The sequence below is a fragment of the Babylonia areolata genome, chromosome 4 (assembly GCF_041734735.1).
Source record: "Babylonia areolata isolate BAREFJ2019XMU chromosome 4, ASM4173473v1, whole genome shotgun sequence".
Lineage (NCBI taxonomy): Eukaryota > Metazoa > Mollusca > Gastropoda > Neogastropoda > Buccinidae > Babylonia > Babylonia areolata.
Window position 1 is genome coordinate 58,714,650 of NC_134879.1, and position 9,290 is coordinate 58,723,939.

The window sequence follows — 9,290 nt, forward strand, 5'->3', positions numbered from 1 at the left end:
ATTCCTGACCTACATATAGAATATGTATTCTGTTTAAAGCAGATTCCTGACCTACACATAACTTGACTCCACGCGCTGATCAGGCCTTTAAAACCTTCGGCTCTATAATTGTATGATACACTAACATAAATGAAATACAATAACGAAACAAAATAAATAACTAAATAAACAACTACAGCTAAATACATTATGGTAAAATGAAGAGCAGACCTTACGTAGAAAACAAATGCCCGTGTGTACAAACAAAGAGGCATCTGCTGTGCAGTCCACATAATTATACGTCCAGTGACCAGACACGCACAGAAGCGTGTCTTGACAATACACAAGGACACTCGCTGAACTGGAAAACAAACTCACGTGTGTTGTTTGTTGTCAAGTAGCAGTCGAAGCTCCCTTAATAGATTTCACAAGATTTTTTGTTCACAACAATCTGATGATGCACCTGCCCCAAGGAGCGAAAGGCGAAATGAACAACGTGGTGAACACAACATGGGTGACGATAGCACAGACAACTGGTGTCAGAGACGTATGTACGATGTATGACAGTCAGTCGTGTCGACTATGACCATCAGAACAGCAGAGGAGGCAACTGCTGTCCCGACTTTCTGAGCTCGATTTTGATAATAGTGGAGAGTGTCTTGCCCAAGTTACATCCCCACTCTCTCGGCTAAGAGGGTTTTAGGACAGTCGGCGTTGTGATCGTTTCCAAAGGCCAACTAGCCCCCAAGGCAGCAGAATTAAGAGCAAGTGTAATTTTGTCTCCTTCACAAGAACAAGGCGAATAGCAGGGAGACAAGTCCAGCAAACGCTTTCTGATTGTATTATTAAACAGATCACACATTTGATGACGTATGGGTGATGCTGACATTACTTTGGAATTAGACCTTCCCATTTTCCCTTATCACTGGGTGATAGGAAAACCGTCAAACTCACGAGTTGTTATGTGGCCATCGGACAAACAAAATCACCTTTGTTGTTTATGGTGCAGTCAAACTGCCTAAGTTTGCTTAACAGGAAAACAAAAATCTCACGTGTAATATTTGTTTTGTGGCATTCGAACAACCTGAGCTGGCTGAATTAACTGGAAAACAAACTCACCTGTGTTTTGTGTTGTGGCAGCTGCACTATACATTAGCTGGCTGAATTAACTGGAAAACAAACTCACCTGTGTTTTGTGTTGTGGCAGCTGCACTATACATTAACTGGCTGAATTAACTGGAAAACAAACTCACCTGTGTTTTGTGTTGTGGCAGCTGCGCTATACATTAGCTGACTGAATAGCTGGGTGAATTAACAGGAAAACAAACTCACCTGTGTTTTGTGTTGTGGCAGCTGCGCTATACATTAGCTGGCTGAATAGCTGGGTGAATTAACAGGAAAACAAACTCACCTGTGTTTTGTGTTGTGGCAGCTGCGCTATACATTAGCTGACTGAATAGCTGGCTGAATTAACTGGAAAACAAACTCACCTGTGTTTTGTGTTGTGGCAGCTGCGCTATAAATTAAATGGCCAGAATAAACCGGAAAACAAACTCACCTGTTTTGTGTTGTGGCAGCTGCACTATACATTAACTGGCTGAATTAACCGGAAAACAAACTCATCTGTGTTTTGTGTTGTGGCAGCTGCACTATACATTAAGTGGCTGAATTAACCGGAAAACAAACTCACCTGTTTTGTGTTGTGGCAGCTGCACTATACATTAACTGGCTGAATTAACCGGAAAACAAACTCACCTGTGTTTTGTGTTGTCGCAGCTGCACTATACAATAACTGGCTGAATTAACTGGAACACAAACTTACTCGTGTTGTTTTTGTTGTGGCAGCTGAGTGGCTGTATGAAGAGGAAAACCAACACCTGTGTTGTTTGTGTTGTGGCAGCGGAGCTGGCTGTATGAAGAGGAAAACCAACACCTGTGTGGCCACACTGCTGTCCTTGCTCCACCTCAAGGCCGCTGTCTGGCACGGTCTGTCTGCCTGCACTGGTCACTGCACGGTCTTGGCACTGACCACTGTGTCAAACCCTCTGTTTCTCCACACCACCTCACCACGTTACGCCTGTGTGCAGTGCGCCGACCTAAGATTGGTTAAGTCTTGCACTGGGACGCGGTAAGTCTTTTGTTACATGGACAGTATACACAATATACATTCGAAAACAAGCACACACTTTGGCGGCTAGATTTCAACCGAAAAAACCTAAGTCTGCAGTCTGAGCGATTGTTTTATATCCAGCTATTAGACCGAATAGTCTATGATAGAATCGGCACATATCATGTTAAAAGTATACACAGTGGGTTTGGGTTTCAACCGGATAAATTTAACACTATAAGAGATAATATCATATGTAGGCCCCTAAGTTACATTGTGATACGATCTGCCCATTGACAACGCTTTTCGAAACGAAACAAAGAAGAAGAAAAAGGAAAGTCAAATAGGTGACTCCTAAATGGGCATGTATGTTCTTTACATAAATCTAGTTGAGTGCAGAAACTTCCTTTTTGTCTACGTATAACCCACGATGTAAACTCGAGTTAATATAAGTACACCTATATATAATACAAACTAATCGCTTTACGGTTCATACATCTACAAAATTGAAACTTGATATTTTCACCCAGAGTATGAAAACACTAAAAATAGCACTGTGTGGCACACGTCACATCTTGCTGACCCAATAACCACACCGAGGGATTAATTAATTACGTCGTGTGCTTCATTTAACACTGCTGACAACTTCACTCACGTTCTAATCCGTGGCTGTGTTGTACGGCTATTTGGAGAGCATTCAAGGACATAGAATGACACAGCTAGCATTGAACCAATCTACAGATCATTACACAAATAAATAATTATGCCAATACAAACAGACAGTTAAAAAATCAAGACTGCAAATCTCTCCGTGTCGCTAATTCTGCCTTTGTCTGTTTCTCTGTCTGTCTTTGTCTGTCTCTCTGTCTGCCTTTGTCTGTCTCTCGGCATTTGTGAGGGGTTCTTCAACACTGCGAACTATGAACACGTACATTATTCAATAGCTGCATTATATCTAAGAATATTAATGTTAAAATATGACATATCATCTCTAAGATGTATTTAAATCAAATATCTATATCCTGCGCGCGCGTGATAATGCGGTATGAAAATGAAAAGAATAATGGATTCTCCACCCACCGACCCACTCACCCCAAAAAATCAGTTCCATGGAAACGAAGTATGGATATCCATAAAAGGGTGGAACCGTCCACAATCTGATTTCTCGACGTGCAGACAAACAGCCAAACTGACACATGAAAACAGTCCAAGATCGCACTATGAACACAAGCATACGTGTACCTGCGACCAGGTTCTGATTTCATGTTGCCCCTGCCCGTTCGAGGTTCTCTTCACCAAAGTGAGTTGAAAGTTTCTCAATACTTGCCACGGCTTTCTCGCACCATCCCGGTAAACATCTGTCTTAAAAAAAACACTTGTCCTTCTGAAATCAAGTTCATCAACAACTGAAGAATATCAATCGCTTGACATCTTACCTCTGAAATATAAACCAAAAGACAATGAAAGGTATATTGATGCATAACATCATGTCAGGAATGGCCCGGTATCTACAAATATATTAGAGAAGTTCATTTCGAATAACAGAAGGCATGTTCATAAAATTGAAATAGCAAAAAGTAGCAAACCAACCTTCATAAAAGTGTACAAAGAATATCTGAAGTCTGTTGTAACTGACAAAATTTAATGTAATATAAAAAAAAAAATGTCATTGACATACTGATTTCTGTCTGTCTCCTTCAGTATCTTCAGTTGACGTACGTGTTTCGGTATGTGCCTTATGTGTGTTTGTATATCTTTCTTTCTCTGTCTTTCTGTTTCTATGTCTCTTTCTCCACTTTTCTCTCCCCATGCCCCCTTCTCCCCCCCCCCCCCCCCCCTTCTCCCTCTCTCTCTCTCAAACCTGTCTCTACTCCTATCTCTACCGACCAAACCCACTGACTCGTCTTCTCTTTTCTCCTTCGAAGACCTCCTCTCCAGGGGAAGAGTGAATTCCGGAGTCGCGCCTCCACGCCACGTCAGTGTGGGTGTTCCTTCAGTGGGACACGGGGCAGGATGGACACGACTTGTCACGACTAACGCGGCAGGGGCGCGGATGACTGGCGCGATAACAAAACTAATTCTCGGCCTCTCCACTCAAGGAGGGTCGCAGGCTGAACCAGTCATGATGGAGGAGGTCCTGGCCGCCCAAACGTGCGGTATACAGGCCTACCAGTGTGTGGACATGCCCTGATGCCCACGAACCAGACCCCCAGGTATGGGTTAAATAGCCGGACGGATGGAGTTCGTGAGCCGTAACAGGCAATCTTCTAAGAGAAGGAAAACTCGACAAAAAACCATGAGCTGCTCTGAAGTCGGAACGTGACGGCTGATGCCAGCGGGCAGACCTCCTGCAGAGTCACGAACACAGGAGAAGACCAGGCACTACGCATCACGCCCAATATGGCCACGCAGACAGACATACGACGGTATGGTGCTCGTCCCGGGGTTCTCCAGGCTGTGACAGCGCCGGGCCTCCAGCCTCAAAGGGACCCAACCACAGCTACTGGAAGAGCAACACAAGAAGAGAGCAGGAAGCAGGAATGTAGCAGCCACGTGAGTCAGCCGGAAACACCAGCATCCTACATAGTCTTCGCACAATGGAATGCTGAGGGCCTTCGGAAGAAGAAGCCTGAGCTACAAGAGTTCCTAAAGAGGGAAAGTGTGGACATCATCTGTATCCAGGAAACCCACCTGACAGATGCCCATAGCTTCACCCTCAGAGGTTACGCGTTCTTCCGGCAAGACCGCGCCAGTTGACACAAGGGAGACATCATCACCCTTGTACGCAACACGATCCCAGCAATAGAGACTGGGAGATCAGAAGGCGAAAATGGATTTCTGGCCATCAAGGCAGTCATCCAGGGGAGAGAAGTGACAGTCATTAATTGCTACTGCCCACCAGACAAAGATCCTCAATTACACACCCTTTCTCTCAACAGTCAGAACTTACTGATAACTGGTGACTTTAACAGCCACTCACCAAGCTGGGGACACCCTGACCTCATCCACTCACCAGGCTGGGGATACCCTGACCTCATCCACTCACCAAGCTGGGGACACCCTGACCTCATCCACTCACCAAGCTGGGGATACCCTGACCTCATCCACTCACCAAGCTGGGGATACCCTGACCTCATCCACTCACCAAGCTGGGGATACCCTGACCTCATCCACTCACCAAGCTGGGGATACCCTGACCTCATCCACTCACCCAGCTGGGGATACCCTGACCTCATCCACTCACCAAGCTGGGGATACCCTGACCTCAACAGCAGAGGAGAGCAGGTGGAAGACTGGATGATCAAAAACAACCTGATCCTAGTCAATGGGCCTGACGACCGGCCCACCTGCCTCTCGCGTGCCTGGGAGACCACTAGCACACCCGATCTTGCAATCGCCACAGAAGACCGTCAAAAAGTATGTGACAGGGAGGTGTGCTCCCAGCTGGGAGGCAGTGATCACCTGCCTGTTCTGCTTAAAATACCCCTGACAGAGCGGATTGCCCGTCAGAGGAAAGAAGCCAGCTGGAACTACAAGAAGGCAAATTGGTCCCAGTTCCAACACCTGACTGACAAGCTCTGCAGGGACAGTAACATCAACTGCAACCAAGACATCAATCATAATGTCAAACAACTGACCAGGTGCATACTCCAGGCAGCCAAGCAGAGCATTCCAAGAGGGTGAAGAAAAAACTACAAGCCCTACTGGAGTGACCAGCTCCAGATTCTGCGTGACCAGACAACAGCCACCAGAGACCAATTGGAACAGCCCCCAACTGCAGAATAGACCATCCTCTATCTCAAGGCGAGGACTGCCCTCGAGAAGCAAAAGAGCGAAGAAACTCGCAAGTCCTGTCTGGAGAAGACTGGCACCCTCAACATGGAAAAGGACACACAGAAGCTGTGGAACCTGACTAAGGCCCTCAGTGATGACCAGCATCATGCACCAAGAGCGGTCCTACTGACAGAGGGAGAGGAGTTGTTTGAGGGAAGAAAGGCGGCCGCCCTGCTTGCAGGCAACTTCCGACAAGACAGCCTTCTCGACGTGCCCAGGAGAAGACCTTCGATATCTGCTCAAAAACCAAGCAGGAGCGAAGGAAGCAAACATCAACTCCTAGCATGACCTCTGAACTAACCATCAGTGAACTGAACTGCTCCATTGGACAGCTAAAGATGAAGAACTCGCCAGGCAACGAGATGATCCGTCAACGAGATGATCCGTCACCTTGGAGACCAAGCCAAACAGAAGCTCCTGGACATCTTCATCCAGTCCTGGAATACCGGGATGTTTCCAATCAGCTGGAAACAGGCCATCATTGTCCCCATCCTCAAGAAGGGAAATGACAAACACAGCAAAAACAGCTACCATCCCATCAGTCTCCTGAGCTGCCTCGGCAAAACCATGGAGCGAATGATCAACCGATGCCTGCAATACCACTTGGAAAAGAATGGGCTCCTCTCACCCACACAGTCCGGCTTCAGGAAGAACAGGAGCACCGAAGACCAGATCACCTTGCTAACACAAAACATCGAAGACGGCTTCCAACAGAAGACTCTTGCTGTCTTTGTTGACCTCAGCAAAACGTTTGACAGGGTCTGGAAGGAGGGCCTTCTCTTCAAGAAAGTGCTCAGAAGAAAGTGTGTGGCAAGATGTTCTTCTGGATCCGAAGCTACCTGTTCAACCAGGCAGCCCGGGTCAAGCTAGAAGGCCAAACCAGTCATTCGGTGAAGATCAGGGAAGGGGTACCTCAGGGCGGAGTTATCTTGCCTACCCTGTTCACCATCTTCATTGACGACATTGCCGACCAGCTGACCACCCACATCCCTCGGGCTCTGCACACAGATGACCTTGCCATCTGGACCAAAGCAGAGCAAGTCACCACTGCCACCATCAGGATGCAAGAGGCACTGAACCACACCTCACACTGGGCAAGAGGCTCTGAATACACCTCACACTGGGCAAGAGGCTCTGAACCACACCTCACACTGGGCAAGAGGAACTGAACCACACCTCACACTGGGCAAGAGGCTCTGAACCACATCTCACACCGGGCAAGAGGCTCTGAACCACATCTCACACTGGGCAAGAGACACTGAACCACATCTCAGACTGGGCAAGAGAGTGCTGCTCATCATCAACAGGATCAAGACAGAAGCCACCTGCTTCTCCCTCTCACCCAAGAGAGAAAAGTTCACCCTAAGGCATCGACGGTCAAGAAATCCCCCAGCAAGACACCCAACCTGCCTAGGAGTGAAGCTGGACAGAAAGCTCACCTGGACCCCTCATATTAGCTCCATGCACAGCAGAAGCCTCAGGAAAATGGCCCTGATGAAGAAGCTGACAGGAACAAAATGGGGGGCCAACACAAAGATACTAAAAACAGTGTATACCGCAACAGTCAGACCCCACCTGGAATATGCCGCCAATGCCTGGTCAACTGCTGCTAAGACCAACCTCGACAGCCTGACCGAGACACAGGATGCTGGCCTCAGACTGATCACAGGCGGCATGAAAACCACTGACTCCAGTGCCAGCAATGGAGAAAACAGCAGGCCTCCTTTCACTGGAAGAAAGGAGACAAGAAAAACTCCTGAGGCAAAATGAAAAACTGAAGAGACTCCCTTCACACCCCCTTCTCCCCGAACTGAAAGCCCCCACAAAGAACTGACTGAAGCAACAGAGCCCAAACCACCTCATCAAGGCTCTTGAGAGGAAACACCACCACCCTCTGTCGGCAACCAGTCAGCCAACTGAATCCCTCCAAGACAATGAGAACTGGCAGGCAGACACCCCAGCCATCATGCTCAACATCCCAGGTGTCGAGAGCAAGGAGTGCCACATGGCAGCTGAACTAAAGTCGCTGACTCTGGAAGCACTAAGCACCAGACACCCTCCCGATACCTGGGCATACATAGATGGGTCTGCTGAAGAGGCAGTGAAGAACGGAGGAAGTGGGGTGTATATTACATTCCCTGATCGCAAAACCATCAGCAAGTCAGTGGCTATAGGCAACCTGTCCACCAACTTCTGTGCTGAGGCCTGTGCTCTGCTACTCTCAGTCCAGACTTTCAGCCAGGAAGACACGCTACCCACCAACACAGTGTTCCTGACTGACTGCAAGTCTATCCTGCAGAGTCTCCAGCCACCAGGAGGAGAGCAGATCTTAAGAGACATCCGGCAAGAACTGAATCTCCTCAAAAGGAGAACTGCTGTGGTGCTGCAGTGGATCCCATCCCACTGTGGCATAGGGGGCAATAAGAGGCAGACTGCCATCCAAGACAGGCAGCAAATTAGAGCAGCCAGCCCACCCAGTGTCCTACAGCGAGGCAAAAACATTCTGAGAGACAGCTTCAGGATAGCGTGGCGCCAACGTCTGGACATCGGGCCGGAAGACGAAAAAGACGGCATCCATGAGCTGGACAGAGCAGCACATGTCAGTCTTCAGACTGCGAACGGGACACTGTCACTCCCATCTCTACCGTCTGAAGATATCAAATACTGACCAGTGCCCTTGTGGCACAGGCCCACAGACCCCCTCCCATATCCTGCAGTCCTGCCCCACCTTCGACGCTCAGAGACGCCAGGCACGGCCCATCCCTGTGGAGCTCCAGGAGAAACTGTGGGGACCGGTGGGGTCCCTGTGACGGACCGCGGACTTTGCTGTCCTGACCGGACTGAAAATGGAGCGTGGCCAGGGAACACGGAAGAAGTCTTCTCTTTTCCTCTCCAGCTTTGTGGCCGGGAAAAACACACAAGTTCAAGCCATTGCTGCTTAGCTCCTCCCAACATGAAAAAATGTGTTTGAGATTCAGATTATTTATTTTAAAAAAATAATAATAATAATAATTTTAAAAAAAGCAAGATCCAATAAGCTCGGACCATCACGCATTTTCAGCCCTGATTCCCTCGGTCCTCAGCCTCGGTGTGTGTGTGTGTGTGTGTGTGTGTGTGTGTGCCGTGTGCGGCGTGGAAGCTGCTATACGTGGGAACTGATCGTGTGTGTGCGTGTCAGTTGAGGGTGGGTGGGGTGTGCAGGGATAACGTGTGTGTGTGTGTGTGTGTGTGTGTGTGTGTGTGTGTGTGTGTGTGTGTGTGTGTGAATAGAATAGAATAGAATAGAATAGATTTTGTCATGAAACCTCAAGGTTTATAAGACACAATTGCAATGGTAAAGGAATTAATGAATGAATGAAAAATACACAAT